Below are 19,489 nucleotides of genomic sequence, written 5' to 3' on the forward strand. Positions count from 1 at the left end.
TGATACTCTGAAGTATCTGGGGGTGCCTATGTACCCAGGAGGAATATTGACGATGCTAAGGCCTGGCTGGAAGCTTGCCAGAGGGCTCAGTGAGGTCCCTGGCATGTCTATGTCTGTGTGTGTTGGTGTCGAAGTCTGGGAGGCGGGATGGGCAGAGAAGAAAAATCACCTTTTAGCTCAAGGCAGCACTGGTCTGGAACCCAAATGAGATTTGTAGGAAGATCACCTCGGGATCTCTAGCAAACCACCTGCAAGAGTGGAGATGAGCTGCTAGATAGCCAAGAGGCACAACTGGGGTTTGCCAAGCTTGAAGAGAAATAGGGGTCAAGCTGCAAACAGTAGGAACAGCAGACCTTAGTCAGGCAACAGCAAGTAGGTGGATAAATGTAAGGTCCTGCAGACCAGGGAGCTAGGGGACGTCATGCTTGAGACTCCTGACTCCACCTACCACGGGACTGCAAAGTTTTATGATGACAGCTCAACACTATATATATTCATGTATTCAGATGCTATCTTGCAGAGGAGCCAGGAAGTGAGGTGGAAGACAGAGGAATCACCAAGTACCTTTATCTAGAAAGGTGGAACATTAAACAAAGAGATTCTAAATAGTTGCATTGTGCCAAGGTTTAAACCAGATTGGACTTTTAGGTTTTATTATTTTTTTTCTCCTTGCTACTCAACAGTTGAAAGCTGACAAAAGATGTTTGTCTAATTGCCTAAGAATACCAATTTTCTTCTTACACATCTAAAAAGAAGAGTAAGTAAATTATAACCTCATAATATGTATGTGATTTTTGATGTACAACAATCAACAAACTATAAACCCTGTGTGTAGTTAGTTATTATATTTAAAAGCTTCTGGCTTTTTTTGGAACATTGTAAAGAGGGTGGGCTGTAGCCCCAAATAGATTTAGGCTTGAGCCTGGCCCTTGCATTCTGTACCCACCGTGTAGGAACTTGAGTGAGTTACTTAACACGTCTGAGTCATGGCTGTCTGTAAAATGGATTTAATACTGCTTTTTGTTTTTTTAGATTTTATTTATTTATCCATGAGAGACACACAGAGAGAGCCAAAAACAGGCAGAGGGAGAAGTATGCTCCCCATGGATGGCTCGATGTGGGACTTCATCCCAAGACAGCCTGAGCCAAAGGCAGACATTCAACTACTGAACCACCCAGGTGCCCTGGGCATTAATACTGCTGACCAGAGTCTTATTCTGAAATTAAATGGCATCTGAATGTAGAGTTGCCCAATACAGGGCTTGTCATGTGGTAAATACTCACCAAATGTCAATTTTCTTTTCTTCCAATGCTGAATAATTTGCACATCGACAAATGACAAATTGTCTCCTAGTTAATTTACTACAATTAACTACCAATAAGTTGACCTTAGTGTTTGATGGGATCATCCAGATTAAAATATTGACAAGTGAATTTTATTTTAATTTTAATCCAGTTCTATCCATGACCTGTGTCTCTGTGACATTCACAGATGTCTCTGTGAATCTTCCTCTGTACCCAGTTATGACTAAAGGTACGGAAGACAGCTCAGCCATTTGTGTCAATGATTATTCATAAAGCACAGGGGGTTGGTGCGTGGGAAGGGAGAGCACTGGTCACTCTGTCTATCCACTTAATTTCCTCTGTCTCTCACCACGGGGTGAAACGAGACTTTCCTCAAATCCCTTTGCGCTACATCCAATCTCAGGCTTACAGTGGGAGTATAACTACAGAGCAAGGGACTTTGGGTTCAATGGCCACATTCTTGGGGTCCTTCTGAGGACTCCCCAACTACCTACCTCAACCAGATGGGAACTCAGGGCAAATAGCTGCTTACAGCTGCTGGTGGGGCATTTTCCACTGGAAGCTGATATTTTCCATGGACATGATTTGACTTTCTTCTTGATTTAGGTGACACCTCCTGAATAAGGCAGAGCTCCTGTGGTGTCCCCTTGTTTCAGACAAAACATTTAGCTTTTGTTTCAACTCACCCAAGCAACTCAAAGCACAAGAGCTAACGATTGAAAGATGAGAGGAAGAGGATTTAACAAATCATTTGCTAGATATACATATATGTATTTATATAAATATTTACTTATATTTATTAAAATACATTTTAATATATATTTTATTATATATATTTTAAATAGGCTACACACCCAGTGGGGAGCCCAACATGGACTTTGAACTCATGATCCTGAGATTGAAACCTGAGCTGAGATCCAGAATCAGACACTTAACTGACCGAGCCTCCTAGGCATCCCTGCACAATATTTTTAAATGACATTTTCTACTCCATGAAAATAGGATTCCTTAGAACCTCATAAAATAGATATAAATACATGTTGTTGGATTGATGGGTCTGGCCTTTCCTGGGCTGTACTTTATGTGGTATTATCTGGTAACTAATGGGTATGGGGCAGTGGTGAGTGAGCAAAGAGAGGAGAGGTTAAATCTCCCATCTGCATTCTATTTTATTTTGCAAAAGATAAAATGAAAATCTGCTTTATTTTCAGGTCAAGGCTCTGTGCTTTCTTCCTGACAAATGACTGAGACAGTTTGAGCAGAACCAAGTTTGGCATTTGACTCTCTGGATTTCCTCCATCTGTTTTTATCTTCTGTTCAGTCCCTTGGAGCTTAGGACTATCTGGTCCTGAGGAGATTGTGAGCTGGACCCCTTCCCTCATGGATCCCAGGCACCTGCTTTGCTCTGCCCTGCCCTTAGTCTGTGCACACTGATGGTGTTCATGATTCCATTTGTTGGCCCTGGAGGATGATCTCCCTTTGGAGACATGAGTGGAAACCATTAGTCCCAGGGGGTTTGCTGGCAGTAAGGTAACTGAAGTCAGTGAGTGGGTGAGAGGGAAAAGAGACATAATGCTTGAAAATGTGATAAAGTGATAGGATGTTAGATCAAGTTGGAGCACTAGAGCCAGGGAAGGCGGAACCTGGAACCAGTTACAGCCACACGTGGGTTTGGCTGGAGCTTGGTCTCTGTAGGTTAACCTGTGTACAGGTAACCGTGTGCTCTGGTCTGCTCGGCATGCTGCTGGCTTATGCCTGTTGCTCAGAGCAATTACCCAAAATACCCCCTTTTACTCTCAAAAGGGTCCTGATTTGGTGATCAATTACATTGTCAGCCTACATACTCACCTCACTAGATATCCCATCAGCATTCCAAGAGGGTGCTGTGCTTGTCAGTACAGTAAAACATGAACATAAAGCTTCTAAAATACCAAGAAACTAGTCTAGAACAGGGTAAGAGTTTTCCTTGAGAGGCAGTAGGCTTCCTAGTTCCGACCATGTGTTCAATTTTAATCATATCCAGATTTCTTTTGATTCTTTTCTTTCTTCTTTCCTTCTGGCTAAAAAGGGTGGTTTTAAAAATCAGTATGATACTGTGAACTGCTTTTTTACTAAAACGCATATTTAATTATTTCTCTGTTAATGGAGAGTCAGAATGCCTCTAGTCTATGGCCATTACAAACAGCACATGGACATGGATTCTTCTGGATTACCATATTTGTTTCTTCATCTGTAAGTGAATAAATTGTAGGGTTTGGTGGGGGGGATTAAATGAGATAATGCTTATAAAAGCACTAAATATAGTACCTGGTACAGAGTAAATGTTCAATAAAATTGGCTGTCATTTTTTTTTAAGATTTTATTTATTTGTGAAAGACAGAGAGAGAGGTGGAGACACAGGCAGAAGGAAAAGCAGGCTCCCTGCAGGGAGCCCGATGTGGGACTCCATCCCAGGACCCTAGGATCATGCCCTGAGCCAAAGGCAGATGCTCAACCACTGAGCCACCCAGGTGTTCCAGCTGTCATTATTATTTAAATATTGGTTTCATAAATTATTTTTTCCTTCTCTCAGAGAGATTTATCTCTGGGCCTTTTGACTAGTGGAAATGGTGATACTATGCCCTTTCAAGGTCATAGGCAGGACCATGGCATGGCTACATGAAGTACCCTCCTAAAGCTTCACTCAGAACTTCACTGAGGGTTCCCAGTGAGGTCCCCAAATTTCATGTGGTCTACGCTCCCCTTCAGCTCCCAATTTCAAAGTGGCTCTGATGATTTATTCATTTCTGCAGGGGCCAAAATACATTTAAATGTTGTCATTGAGATGTTAGACTTTTCTTTCATCTCTAGAGTATAAACTTCAAAACACCTACAGAAGTGGGTGTGAGGGGTCGTGGGATGAATGTGCTCCTTGCAAAGGCTACTGAGCAGAATGAGACAGGAGGAGCAGAACTGCCACTCCTGTGACAGGAGGTTTGTTTGGAGCGACTCCTGTAGAGACCAGCGTGGGAAGTGGCAGGGTAAAGAGCTGCCTCAACTTTCATGTTTGGAATATGTTCTTCAGATGTTCCTCCCAGTCAGAAGTTATCAGTATGACAAAGGGACAGCTGTCTGACCTCAAAGAAAGGTGACCTCCTGTCCCCTGATACCTCTCTGCAGTCCAGGGCTTCCAAAAGGAGCCATCTCTGGATGCAAACTGATTTTCTCTGTGCTGTTTTTTTTTTTTTTTTTTTTTTAAAGCTTTGAACAATATGGCAAAAGATAAAAAAGGAAGCTTTTGCTCCAAATGAACAAGGTTCCCTAGAAGAGAAAAGAACTAAAAAGCTTCTCTGCCACCTGTCCTGGTAAGGCACAGAGAGGACTTCAAATGAGAAAACTTATCAAATAAAACAACTCTGCTTGTCAGAATTTTCTCTCTAGATTCCACTCCACAGTGGCACATCCGGTTGGGTCTCTCCGCTGGCCCAAACTAGAAAGCAACAAGACAAAGCAGAGTGGATAGGACTGAGGGTTTACAGAGTTATTAAAAACTAAAAGGAAGGTTCTGGTTCTACCCAACAAAGAAACTGGAAATATTTCAGGAGACAGAGCGGGGGTGGGGAAGAGGAAAAATGACTTATACATGTTTAATTCTGCCTATATCCAGCAGACTTACAAAATTAAGAAAATGAAAATATAGAGTGCATTTTAACAAAAACAGTTTAGTATGTGGTTACCACGTGCCTACTTAGTGCAAAGCCTCTATTTTTCAGAGCCCTGGGAGTGATAGAAGCCACTGTTACAGACTGAATGTTGTGTCTCCCCAAAAGTTCATAGGCTAAAATCTTAACCCTAATGTGATTTTATTAGGAATTGCGGCTTTGGGGAGATAATTAAGCCATGAAGGTGAGCCATCATGGATGACATTAGTGCCCTGGGTGGCTCAGTCAGTTAAGTGGCTGCCTTTGGCTCAGGGCATGATCCTAGGGTCCTGGGATGGAGCCCCTCGTTGGGCTCTCTGCTCACTGGGGTGTCTGCTTCTCCCTCTCCCTCTGCCACTCCCCCTGCTTGTGTGCTCTTTCTGTCTCTCAAATAAATAAATTATATATATATATATATATGTATACACACACACACACACACATATTTTTAAAGAAGAGACACAAGAGCTTACTTCCTCTCTCTCCACATGTGAATGCACAGCAAGAGGACAGTCATCTGCAACCCAGGATAAAGGTTCTCACCAGACACTGGATATGCTGGCACCTTGATCTTTGACTTCCAGCTTCCAAAACTGTGAGAAATAAATATTTGTTGTTTCAGCAGTCCATGGTAATTCATTAGAGTAGCCCAAACTAAGACAGCATAAATGAATTAAATCTACTGACACTCACAACAGAAATTTCATTTTGGCCTTTGGTTTTAATTTTCATTTTAATCTTCTTCTCAACCAGAGACTCTAACAAAAGTAAATCAAACCACTCAGTTTCAGAAATTTTCTTTCCTGTCTCTGTGGTGTTTCTAAGGTATGAAGGTGGCTATTGACAAACAGGAGGAAAGGGAGAAGCCACAAGACTCGTTTGACCAGATCGTAGGTACCTGTGGAAAGTGGGAGTGACACCAGCTCACCATGAGAGAGACACAACAAATCAGGCTCTTAGCCTTACCTTTGTGTGAAGGGCAATGGAGACCAACGTGGTAGGGGCCAGGCACTGGGATGGTTGCAGTGCAAATCTGCACTTCATCCTCACCACAGCTCCATGAAGTGGAAATTTGTATCTTTGTCTTACAGAAGAAACTAGGGTTCTAAGTATCATGGTCAAAATCATGTGTCTGAAAGCGGTGGGACCAATATTTGAACAAAGAGGAGCCAGTGTATTTGCTGTGTGGTGAAGACACATATTTCTATGTAATTTGAACTGACAGACAATCCTGAAAGGTTCTGTAGAGTGAGAGCCTGAAGTGGTGCCCCATCAAACCAAAGCCACAGGCCCGCTGGCATTATAGTTTAGGAATCAGCAAAGGACTAGCTCTGTTAGGCAGGAATGAAGTAAAGACAGAGAGAAGGAGAGAACAGAGGCTTCTAAGAGACAGGTGGAGGTGCAGTGATTACAGCTACAGATGCATCAGTCCCCCTCCCAGATCCACTAATGAAAATTGCCAGAAATTTTTTTAGAGCTCCCCATGTGATTCTGCTGTGCAAGAGCTGAGCATCCTGGCCTTACATAAGTAGGATTCTGTTCCTTGCCATCTCACAATCCCTCACTCTTATTGGCCCCTTGTCCTTTCTCCTATATAGCTTACTGCCTTTCCTAAGCATAAAAATTCAGCAGGTAATTCAGGAGCAAGATAACAAAGAGCAGGGGAATGCAGAGAAGGAATCTGTTGTGATGGCTTATCTCCTCCCAGACCAACTAAACTGACATTTTTGCAGATATTTTTGTTCAACACTATCAGAGTTTGCTGCAGGAATGTCACATCTCTCCTCTTGGGTATTTGCAAAGAAGCTATATTGCCACCTACTAGCAAGACTCTGTCTTCTTGGAACATTTTTCAGAAAATCTCGACTGATCCTAGTGCTTTGGAAATGTGAATTTGTTATTTTATTTTTTAAGATTTATTCACTTGAGAGAGAGAGAGAGAGAGAGAGAGAGAGAGAGCACATGGGTAAGGGGAGTGGCACAGGGAAAGGAAGAGAGAATCTCAAGCAAACTCCACCCTTGGAGCCTGACTTGGGGCTCCATCTCGAGACTTTGAGATCACAACCTGAGCTGAAACCAAGAGTCTGATGCTCAACTGACTTTGCCACCCAGGTGCTCTGGGAGTTTGTCTTTTTTTAAAAAAAATGTTGATAATAAGTGCAGCGAAGTATCAAGTCTGACCTCAAGGTGAGTGTAGAGGGGTAGAGTGTATGCTTACCATGTTGGTGGTACTTGGGCAAAACATATTTAACAGCTGCAAAGAAACAAATAGGAGAGGGTTAGAAGGTCATAAGTAAACATAAGCTATTAGTGGTTTTGTCCCTTTCATTGCTTCTATCAATTAAAAAAATCCTTTTAGCACAAAAACCTTTTTTTTTTTTGGTAGGATTAAAGTACAGCAGCCACATTCCAAACAAGGCATTCTAAAATAATAAGAATAAGAATAAACACAGCAAAACATAGACCATTAGAAAACCACCCTTGCCACCCATACTTTGCTTTGAATTGAATCATTTGGGGGATGATTAGGCAGTTTGTAAATTTTCCAGATCTTTGTTGTGTTGGGCTGTGGAACAGAAAATGATTTATCCAAGTCAAGACCAGTATAGGTCTTACAGTAAAGGATCCTTCAGCTTTTAAAGATAAGAGGTTGGGAGTAGAAGAGAGTAGTTGGTATATTTTGCTATCCATCAGAAATGGTGGCAAAATTCTCATTAGTAAGGGAAGTTGAAAAATTTGAATTTTCAAAAGTGAAGTGTGATTTCAATTTCTGGTATTTTGTCAAATACTTGGTGAACATACCAATGAGGATAAGGGAACATCATTCATTTAAAATATTCATAGAATATTTCCTCTATGCTAAGCACTTTGTTCAGCACTGAAGGTAATATAGCCCACACCTTCATGTTCTAGTTTATTCTTTTCATGCTTCATTCTTTAGGACAATATTCAGTTATGTTTTTCAGAACCAGCCTTCTATACTTGAGTTTGTTCTATCACTTATGGCCTGATACAGAACTACTAATGGCTCTGATGATGCCCCACTCCAACCATCTATCCAGGTATACACCAGCTATGCCAATCTAATGATATGACTGATGTTCCTGTTCAGAATACTGAATCTGGGGTTTATGATAGAATTTTCCATCCTGAAGAAGAGCTTAAATCATAATTAGGTCTCCTCTGTAGTCAAAACAAAACAAAATTAAAATCAGCCTATAAGGTTGTCAAAGTCCATGTTAATAGTGCTATAGAACGTCCTTCCTATAGTCAAAGGAAGCCAAACAGAATCCAGGGCCACTTTTCCAACCTCATGCTATCAACTTAAAAGAGATTTGCCTTGTCAGTATTTCAAAAACATTGTCTAATTTGGTGGGTTATTTATTTATTTCTTGGATTTATGGATCAACTTTTCTCCAGACGGACTCTCCACTAACATTTAAACATGATTTAGATCTCCTCTTCCTGTCATCAACGACTACCTCTAAAGAGAGCTGTGTTGTCCTGCTGTGTGATAACAATGGTGTTTGCAACCCCATCTAATACACACATTTGTTGTTGCACATTAATTTATCTTTTTTTGAAGAAAGGAGACTTACAACAATTTTCAGAGGGACACAATGTGTTCTTTCTTGTCCTGTATTATGTTTTTCCATGTGTTCCCTGCTCAACCTCTTGGGGGAGGTTATTTTCCTTTCTTATCATCTGTGTTTTCTTTGCAGCCTTTCTGGTTATTCATCTGGGCTGTTTTCTATCTTACAAACCTTCAAATTACTCACAAATTCAACCTTCTCCGGTCACAATTTTGAAATCATAAACTAAATGGTTTTGTCAGCTCAACAGACTCTCTTCACTTGAAAAAAAAAAAAAAAAAAAGAAGGATTAATAGGCATCTGGAGGAGAGTTTTACATCTTGGGAAAAAAGAGTAGGCTTTTCCCAAAGGTATCATGGGATTTAGTGGAGAGAATACACCACAGAACTGGCCAAATTTGCGTCCTCCCATATCTTAAATATTAATAATTAGATGGCCAAAGCCATCCTAATTATTTCTATGTGTTTATGCATGTTTGTAGGTCCAGGGGGAGCCATTGGTTAGGGGACCTGCAACAGCCACAGCACTCTGCTCTGCTGCGTGGGTGTTGTAGCCAGTAGTAAGATTCTTTCTTGATAATGATTTCCCACTCCTCTTCACAGAAAATAACCTTCTAGACTTTTAGACTTCTAGAATAATGGAGACTTCTAGATGTCTAGACTTCTGGGACATTCTGTGGTTTGGTTACCCATCTATAAATTAAATATCATGTGTGCTCAAGTGTGGGAGAGAATTGTCACTGCACTGCCTGATGCTTAACTTTCATTTTCTTTACTAGTTTTACTGGAGATTCTTGGGGAAAACAGGAAACTCCAGCAGGGAGCCACCTGCTGTGCGAAAATGTCAGTCCTTACTTCTCCTAGATGGGAAGCCTGGGCTGTCCAGGGCCTCTGCAAGCCTTCTGGCACCAAGCCTTCTGTGTCCCTCCTAGTAGCCCATATGTTCAGGCTGAAATTGAAAGTGGGCAGAATCAGTAGAACAAAGTCAACAGAAGCTGATTCCTTAATAAATGGATATATGGGATGTGGTTTTTGGTTTTATATCCCTAGCACCTAGCATAGTGCCTGGGATGGAATAGATACTTAAAAATTGTTGGCTAAATGGTCAAATGAATCTGAATGACTGCTTTAAATGGCATTGCCAATGAAGACTGTTGGCTTGACTGCCTTGCTGCACAAAGATGGCCTTCTGAGAGAATCCTAGGCCTCATTAATTATCTAGTCAGTTAACAAATACTAGTGATGGCAAAATGAATTTAAATAAGAAAATGTAAAATTTTTTTTAAAAACCCACAAATACTAGTGAGCACCTCATATATGTCATTGAGCACTTTATTTGAAATTATCTGGTTTGTTTCTATTCTCCACCCCTACCCACCTGGGCCTAGAATGTAAGCTCCAAGAGAGCAGTGATATTGCCTGCTTCGTCCATGGCTGTTATCTTTAGATCCTGGAATGGTACTTAGGGGCAGAGAGGAGTCCTCAAAACATAATAGGCCTTTCTGCTGGCTAGTATTCCCTGACTTGCAAATGGCTCCAAATCATTCCATGTACTGAAACTGAGTGGCAGCTTGGGGAGGTGGCTCTTGTGTTAGGCTTGGCATCTTCTGTCACAGGCCAGTCCTCATCTGCTGATCAGCATAGCATCCCATACCAGCTGATTGGATTAGAGCAGATATACAAATTCTCGAGTTCATATTTCCTCAAAGTTCAGTTTTTAAGATAGAGAGTCTAGCATTCCTTTATTTTAGTCATTTCTGTTCGTATCGTATTTCATAAAAATCCATAAAATGTTCAAAGGTGCAACTTCCCTCTAGTAGAAAAATGCTTGACTAAGGTCTTTGACAAAACCGTTTTCTCTGTGCTGCTGAGTTAGGATGGGTCTCATAAACCTCCCAGACTTCAGGCTAGAAAAAAATGACTTCTAGAGTACAGGCTGCCTACAAGATTTCCTGAGGCCCCTGGAACGTCCTTTATTTTATAGTTGCTTCCTGAGTCCCAATTATGAACCTACTTTCCATAACAGAGGGGCAGAAGCTAAGAGGGAGAAAGATATTTGCATAGAATGCCACAGTTCACAAGGTTATTTCATATGCTATCTTTTTAAAATTTACACATTAAACTGTGAAAAGTGTGTTATCCCAGTTTTAAAGATGAGGAAGTAGAGGCTTACAGAGGTTAAGTAACCCATTGACCATTGTGTTAGTTAGGTCAGGTCTCTTAGATTATTACCCTACATGTCTTTCCTATGCTATGCCATAAATGAATGTCCAGAATTTCCTAGGTTTTTTGTTGGTTTGTTTCCTGCTTACTTCCTTGTGGATATTATTGTTCCCCAAGCTTGGTTAGCTGGTTCACATCTTTAGGCCCATATATAATGTTGTGTCCTCTGCCTACAAGACCTTGTTCTCTCCTTTATTAATTTGTTTAGATAACTCCTACTTATCCCCCAAACCTGAGCTCAAGGCATGAGAGCACAGGGCTAAAAGCCTCAGAGTCACCCTGTCTGGGTGCAAATCTGGGTGCTGCCATTTATTCTCTGTTAGAGCTCATGCTTAACCTCTCAGTCTTTGGTTTTCCCATCTGTATGATGGTGAGGATTTTAATGCTTCTCTTCAAGGACTGGTAAGTAAAGGAATGTAAACACCACATTGCTTAAAGAGTATTCAGTGTGTCATTGCTCCTACCCAGTTTAGAATCACCTGCTTCTCTAAAATTGCCTCCTGATCATCCTGAGGTTTCCAATTATAAATCACCCCTCCCCAGAAAGGTGGGGGGGGGGGTGGGAGGAGGAGGGAAGAGAGTAAAGAAGAGCATGGAACACAGAGAAAAACATCAGCTATGGAGTAGACTGCCAGTTGAAGGGAAAGAAGGAAATTATTAAGATAAATGTATCAGTGTAGTTCTGGGAGGGATTGGGGAGAAAGGGGGAGAGAAATATCTAAAAATGACACTGCCTGCCCTGGCAGACACATCCTGGCTTCGAAGGATCTGCTGTGTATCCAAGAACCAGCATAGGGGTCTGGAACCTAACTCAGCAGTTCCGAGGGAGAAGGGAAATATGAAAAGAGCTGGCTTGGGAAAGAAGGAGGATGACAGGAATCATCTTAGTATAAATCCAAGTGGCAGTTGGGATGTATTTATGTTTTAAGGAATTATGTGGGGTTTTTTTTTTTTTTAAAGAAAGGACAACAAGTTTTTTATACACTTTTTTTGCTTAGCAACAAGACCCACAGAAGGCATGTGATCAGCCAGGATGTCTGTTGCTCAGCTCATTAAAATATTAAGTGAAACCTTGATGACAATTACATAGCACAAGCCTTTCTGTCTGCCAAAGTGTGCCTTTCAGTGCAGAACAAAGTAGGTCGAAATTTTGTTTTGTTATTTGATTGTTTGCTTTTATCTTTGGCTTTTGATGAAGTTTGGTTTTAGTAGGTAAAATGGTTGTCAGCTTTGGTGGAGATCATTTGAAGGCAGGGGCACTTCAGTGACTTAGAAGTCTACTTCTGGATGACAAAGAAAGGCTCCCTAAACTTTTCTCTGGGATGTCATCCATTCATCCAACAAAGATTTTTCCGGACCTCTGTGTGCTAGGCCTCACGCTGTAGGTTGGAAATACAGTATTGAACAAGATAGATACCAACCCCATCCTCCTAATGATACTCATGGCTCCTACTCAAGTCTATTTATCTGGGTAATACCTCATGTTCAAAACTCTCTCCCAATCACATAAAATGTACACCTCTTAAGACTTCCTCTGTCAGGCTCTGCTATGAGAAATGAAGGTTGATAGCCACTGAGGTACTGATGGGAAAGAGCAGTTATGTAAGTCACCTCCCTGGGCATTTGTGCCTAGAATATATAAAAGTACACTCCTGGCAATATACAAAGCTTTAACACACAGGATTGATTTCTGTTAGTGGGGCTTTCGGCACATAAGCTTTCTTTTATGTGACACTCCTGTGGGCATACCCCTATCGTGATGGTTCTAATGTAGAGTTAACATTTTTTGAGTGCTTATCAAGTACCAAGAAGTGTGCTAAACATTTTCAATGAACAAATTCATTTCATCTTTAAATTCTCTAAGGTGTGAAGAACTGCAAGGGCTGTGATTTTTTTGCTCTCGTGGCAAGCTTTTGAGCGCTGGTGAAAGACACAAGCCTCCTGGGTCAGAGACAAAGGACTTTATTACTCATGACTCAGCCCACAGCATGAGCATCAGCATATTTGTGGAGTTCTGGCCCTGAAGTGCCATGGGGATGCCAGCACACACAGGGACTGTCTTGTAGGAGAAGATCCCTGAGCTTCGAGCTTCGTAAACCTAAATCTTTTATAATAGGCAGTAAGTATGCCTGCCCTTTGCTCTGAGGAAGACACTATTTCGAATTCTCCAAGGCCACTTGCTATACAAAATCCTTAAGAAGGTAGCCTAGAACAAAGGGTAGTCAGTGCCTTCCTAAGATAGGTAGCAATACAAGAGACTTATGGAGAATTAGGCCCCCAAAACAGACACTGCGAATATCTTAATATTACAGTGACTAATCTGAGGTGTAGAGAGGTTAAGCGACTTGCCTAAGGTCACTAAGGTCAGTAAACTAGTACACATGCAACTAGCATTTGAGGGACGTAGACTGATTACAGAGCCCATGCTCTACACCAGTAGTGTTTTGGTTTACATCACCTGAAAGCTCAATCTGTGGGCTTGTTTAGGAGGCATTAGAGTAGGTACTAAGAGTGAAACTTATCTGGGTGGCACTCCTTACCTGCCTATTAATCTTCACATTTTAAACCATTATGTCCCTGAACTGAATCTGATGCAGACAAGAGTTTTGTGTTACAAAGAGGTTAACCACCTCTACCACACAATGTTGTACACAGTTATTTTTTATCTCATTATGGCTTTACATCTCTCATTTCTAAAACTTCCCTTAAATACCCAATCTGTACTTATACAACTTTTGGGTAACACTAAACAGGGAATGCAACGATGACACATTTATTTCCTTGAGGATAATGTTGGCAATTATTATATACTTATGTAACCAGGTGAATAACACCAACTGAAGCTGAGTTGAAAAGTGATAATTTTGGTAATTTTCACTAGAAATATAATACATGGGTGGTTATGCATTTATCTTCAGAATTTTACTTATTTACATATTAGCACACTGAGCAGAGTTTTTAGAGACCACTTTAGCCTCATAATATTCATGCAGCAAGTCTAAATAGCATAGCCTACTTGGTTGTCACACCAAGATACTTTATGTCTTACTCTCCCACTCTGAATCTCTTAAGCCAAGTGGAGATGTTATGAAAGATAGAATAAAAGGAGACAAAGAGCAGAGTTGAGATTTGCCACTCGTGAGCTGTGCAAGCATAAGCCAGACACTTTTAGCCTCAGTTTCCTAGTCCATTAAATGGGGGTGGGGTACCTGATGTAGTTTTTTTTCTCCCCTAGTACTAACCGGAATATGATTCGAAGCTATTAAACTCTATTGGCAAGCCAGTACCTAGAACGGAGTTATTCCTTTATGTTTGTAGTCAAGAACAAGGACCCCAGAGCCAGACAGACCTAGATTTGAATCCTAGCTCTGTTGATTATATGACTTTGGGTGAATTGCTTAACCTCTTTGATTCTCTATAAAATAAGAATGGTAACACTTTCATTTCTGTCAATATTTATACATAAAATCAAAAACCCCTCCTCTGACCTCACATTTCTATCCCATTATCACCATGTGTCTTCCTTTTCTTTCATAGTGAAGCTTCATAGAAATTGTCTCAGTATTGTCTCTACTTTCCCATCTTCCCTTGACCTTATAACAATGTGACTTCTATTCTTATAACTTCCGTGGATATTATTTTCACCAAAGGTCACCAATGACTGCCCTCTGGATAAAAACCAAAGAACATTGCTCAGTTATCTCTCAGCAAAATCCAACATTGTCAAACGCTCTCTCCTTGAAGCCATCGTTTCCTCTGGCTTCCAAAAATTTGCCTTCTACCTCCTTTTTGTTTCTTTCTGCATTTCCTGTGGAGCTCTTCTTCTGTTTGCCCTTTCCGTGTGTTGTCCCACACAGTTCTATTCTAGATTCTTTATGTTTTATTTCTCTACAAATTTTTGTGGATGTCTTATGTATTTGAATGTTTTCAAGTACCACCAACCACATATGCTGATGAATCCTATATCTTTATCTTTAGGTCATACTTTTTCTGAGATTTAAATGCACATACACAACTGCATCCTGATTATTTCCACTTGCTTACCTGTCTCACAATATGTCCAAATAAAATTCATTATCCTGCTGCCCATATTAGTTCCCCTCTATTGGGGATGGAATTTCTATCTACTTAGTGGCTCAAGCCAGAAGCCAGATATCATCCTTTTCCTTTCCTTTATCTTAATCATACCAACCAACCATATCTTGTTGATTCTACTTCTTGAATAGAATCTTATACTTAGTCTTTTTTTTAAGTATTTATTTATTTATTTATTTATTTGAGACACAGAGAGAGGCAGAGACACAGGCAGAGGGAAAAGCAGGCTCCTTGCAAGGAGCTCGATGTGGAACTCAAACCTAGGACCCCGGGATCATGACCTGAGCCAAAGACAGACGCTCAACCACTGAGCCACCCAGGTGTCCCCCAGAATCTTCTGCTTCTTTGCTGAATTAGACCATGATTGTCTCTCATCTCAATTACTACAACATTCTCTTCATCAATCTCATTTATCAGCCTTGCTGGCATTCTTCAACTACAGCTGAGCTGATCACATCATTTTCCTGATTATAATCTTTCAATAGATTTACATTGTCCTCCAGCTAAAGTCTAGACTTTTCACAAATGATTTACATGACCATTTGTGATGTAGACTCTGCCCACCTTTCCAGCCTCACCTTTCCTTCCTCTTTCTGTTGTGTCTCCCATACACTTGATGTTTCCTTGAAACAGAGCTTCTTCCAGTTCTTCAAATGAACCATGTTCCTTCCCACTCTGGGTCTATGTGTACTTGTCATCCCCTTAGCTGAAAAACTGCTTTCCAAAGTCTTCACAGATCTCTATATATCTCCATGCCAAAAATTTTTCTCTGATCTATGAAGTTCCTGCTAAGTGTACTCCCTGGATGCTGCCCTCTGTGTTTACCCTATCACCACATTGGCCACATTGTATTATAACTGTCTGTTTGTTATCAGTATCTCCAACTGCAGTAAACACTATGAAAGCAGGAGCCCTACTTGTTTCACAGGTATTCCCTGTTCTTAGCATAGCCTGGGACATGGTAAGAACATAATCTACAATGTTTACTGAATGAGCAAATGTATGGAAATCACACATGGTCTGGTTTAACAAGTGTTTCTTTTTAGCAAGAATTAATAATAGACAATTAGACTATTTTTTAAAGTGTTGGGATTACTATAGCTATGATCTATACCATTGGTTTCTGTCTATATTCACGAGTACTGTAGCTTCCCTGAAGGAACCTAGTGGCTTCCATTCTCACAGAAAAGGAGGGAAGGAGGACAGAATAGTAAAAGAGGCTCACTGGGTAGGACTCTGGTTCCCTAACGTGGCTTTAACGGAGCAGCTCAGAATTTATTCTTTTGTTTTACGCCCTGGGGTGGCATATTATCCTTTATATGGAGAGAGAAAAGGAAGGAAAAAAGTGAAACAAAAAGGAGTGAAGCCTTGATATAAGTAGACTATCAAAACATGTCTTTATAAAGATGGTTCTACAGTTAACTAAGGAAACTGTGAAGCTTTTGCTTATTTAAAAGATGTAATGAGGGCAGATAGTGCGGTCACTACAGCACAGGATATACTGATATCATCAAGAAAAGGTACCACCCTCTTAAAAACTCTCCTGGTACGATGGGGTTATGTATCCATGCGTTTATGTCTCAAATCAGTCAAATTAAATCATACTATCAACTGATATTTGATCATTGACAAGACTGAGAATTTTCTTTATCATTATGTTCTTTGCTATTTCTTTTCTGTGTTGTCTCTGTTGTTTTAGAAAACTGTACCTGCCTACAATAGGACTTGTTGATGAGTAGATGAGGAGAAACGTAGATAATCAGACTTTAAAAAATTAAATTAAACCTTGTACTAGTAATTTGCAGTTCTAATCTGCTGTCTCTGCTGATGCATGGACAGGGATTTTGTTCCTTCCAGATCCCTTAGTGAAATTCTGCCTACATCTCCATGTCCCACTTTCCTAACACTGGAGATGACAAGATGTTAGACAAAAATATTGCTATTGGGAGAGAAGTTTTAGGAGATAAATATTCTCTATTATCCATTCAAAAATATTTACTGGAAGTCAGCTATGTGCCAAGCACTTGCAACATTTTCTAGTGTTTGGAGGTGTAGTATGGGAAAAAAAAAAAGTCCCTGATGTTATAAAGCTTATATTGTGATGAGGGAAAGAGAGAGAGACAGTAAATAAGGAAACAAATAACATAATTTTGAAAAGTCACGAGCTGTATGGAGCCAGAAGAGTGACCACGTGCTGGGGTTTGGCACTCTGGGAGGGTGGGGGTGTGGTGGAGTCGCTGGGAGGGTGGGGGTGTGGTGGAGTCGCTGCGGCCAAGTGGCCTCTGAGCTGAGCTAAGTGAAGGGAAGGAGCCAGCCATGTGAGGGAATCAGGGCAGAGTCTTCCGACGGAAAGGCCCAGTGAGAGGAAATGTCCTCTAGCATCCAGCCCCGACATGTGAGCGAGGGGCTCCTCTAGCCGACTTCCCCGGGACTCTTCTGGGTCAAGGAAGGCCCACCGCTGCCCGTGCTATGTAGGGACATCATGGAAAAAAGTACGTGAAGAAAGCAGGGGGAGGAGAGTCATGTGAGTCCTTTTACAAGAAGTTATGTGTCTTGGTAAAATGTCTTTCTTTTCATTTCAGGATCTAAAACAAAGTAAGCTCCAAGCTGATCAAGCCCCCAGCAACACAGGATGCCCCCGAAGAGCACGGGCATTTAATTGGACCTGCGCTCGCCTCGCCTGGCCACTAGAGGGCGGCCTCGCCCACCGAATGTGTCGGGAGGCCCAGCCCTCCCCGCCCCCGGCCGCCCGAGCCCTCTCGGGGACCCGCCCTGGAGCTCGCGGCCCACCGGCCGCAGGGCAGCGGCTTGCTCTGGCCGAGCTCTGTGTTCAGCCAGAAACCCCGGGTCGGCGCGGAGAGCGCCAGGGCGGCCCCGGAGTTGCGGTGGCTCCCGCGCCCCGAGACACAGCGGTGGGCGCCGAGCGGGGGGGGGGGTCCTCGGGGCTCCTCTGCCGGGACGGGGGGTCACACAGCCGTTGTCGGGGGGCGGGTCGGCGTGTGCGGCAGCCCAGGGGGCAAGGCGCTTTGGCCCTGCAGCGCGTCCGCTGGTCGGCCTGGGGCTGCGGGCCTGGCCTGGGGCCTGGGTCCTCCGGCCCCCTGAGCAGCCCCGGCCTGGCGCCTGTGTGCTGGTCCTGCGCTGCATCCTAGCTTTATTTTTAAATCGGGGCCTTCCATGAAACAATATGCAAGAGAACGAAATCAACAAGAGGAAAAGGAGAAGGAAATGACAAAATTTTACCTGTAGCTACACAGGCTGAGTAAACACAAGATTTTTGCAGACGATGTAAGAATCATATGCAAATAAAATGTGAGGATTTCTATTATGGGCTGTTTCAAAGGATTTGAGGTACACATCCCTCAGCTATATTTAGTGCACTCCATTCATGTGCGGGGATTCAGGGGTGCAGGGATGAACAAGGCAGACCTGGCAGAAGACTTACGCAGGTTCCATTGTAACTAAGAGTATGAATGAGATAAAAAAAAAAAAAAAAAAAAAAAAAACATGAGAATGTGTGTATGTGTTGAGAGGTGCTTCAGAGCTGGAAAAATCTTAAAGATCATCATCTCCAATAAACATTTTATGGATGAGGAAATCGTAGTTCAGAGACATTGTGACTGTTTCAGGGATGAAACAATGAGCTCCTTTGAGCACTAAATTTCCTCTGAGCAAATTGGACAACACTCTGGGTCACTTAGCTTTGAGTGTTTGATAAAAGGAAAGAGAACTGTCTGGAAAGGGAAACTTCCTTGGGGGGCCTGGTAATTTATGGAAGAATGATCATATGGATTCTTGTATCATGGCTATGGAGGGACAATGAAACATTCTTCAAATGACTATTGAAGAACCGTCAGTCCTTCAGGAGGTTAAACGAGGTAGTATTGAGTTATATTCCAATGAAGGGATTTCTGTGTGGGGTTAAACTATTACATAGTCCAAGAATGTAACTTTTGTTAATCTAACTTGACATAGGATAGAACTAAAAAGATCTGGAGAAACGGTTCCCCGTTTTAAAGTCCAGCATTGAGCAGCCTCTCAAACTCTTCTGATGAACCAACCCACTCCCCACACCAGGCTGCGTGATCCAATTGCCACCCCTCCCCTTTTAATGGCATGTTTCTGGGCCATAAATTATGCCTTGATGCCTCAATATCCACCTATTGCTTATGTAGGCTTGTCTTAAAAGAGAGAAGGAAGAGGGAGTACGACTGGGAAGAAAAAGAAACTGGGAGGTTTGAATGTGTTGTCTACCTCACTTACCATTAGAACATAAACTCCCAAAGCTGGAATTGTGTCTTGGATTTTTGGTTCTGCTGGTAGCACACTCTGCTCAATAAAAACCCATCAATCAACAGGACATAAAATCCTATCCTGCCAGAAGCAATACCTCCTGTTTGCCCCACAGAAAGCCAGTTAGGGTGTTAGGATGTTGTAATGGATACAGAAACTAACGAAAGTGTGTGTGGGGGGGATGCCCTAAAACAGCAAATAAAAAATAAAACCAAATAGAAAAAGAAAAGGATAACAGTGGAGTATTCAGGGAAAGCTATTTCCACTTCAGTTTCTTCCCTGGAAGGCCTCTTTCAGCATACCT

The 19,489-nt window shown here is 41.8% G+C and overlaps 1 long non-coding RNA gene across 2 annotated transcripts; it reads left to right on the top strand.

Moving 5' to 3' along the window:
* Positions 1-677: 677 nt before the first annotated feature.
* Positions 678-17,806, top strand: LOC144302953 (uncharacterized). Of its 2 annotated transcripts, none has more exons than XR_013369950.1 (5): positions 678-757; positions 2,517-3,537; positions 5,488-8,047; positions 12,665-12,919; positions 17,478-17,806. It is a non-coding gene; the product is annotated as an uncharacterized LOC144302953 (long non-coding RNA). The 2 variants fall into 2 exon arrangements; XR_013369951.1 differs by having other exon boundaries at positions 12,665-12,745.
* The last annotated feature ends 1,683 nt before the right edge of the window (positions 17,807-19,489 follow it).

Source organism: Canis aureus, chromosome 32 (genome assembly GCF_053574225.1).
Source record: "Canis aureus isolate CA01 chromosome 32, VMU_Caureus_v.1.0, whole genome shotgun sequence".
Lineage (NCBI taxonomy): Eukaryota > Metazoa > Chordata > Mammalia > Carnivora > Canidae > Canis > Canis aureus.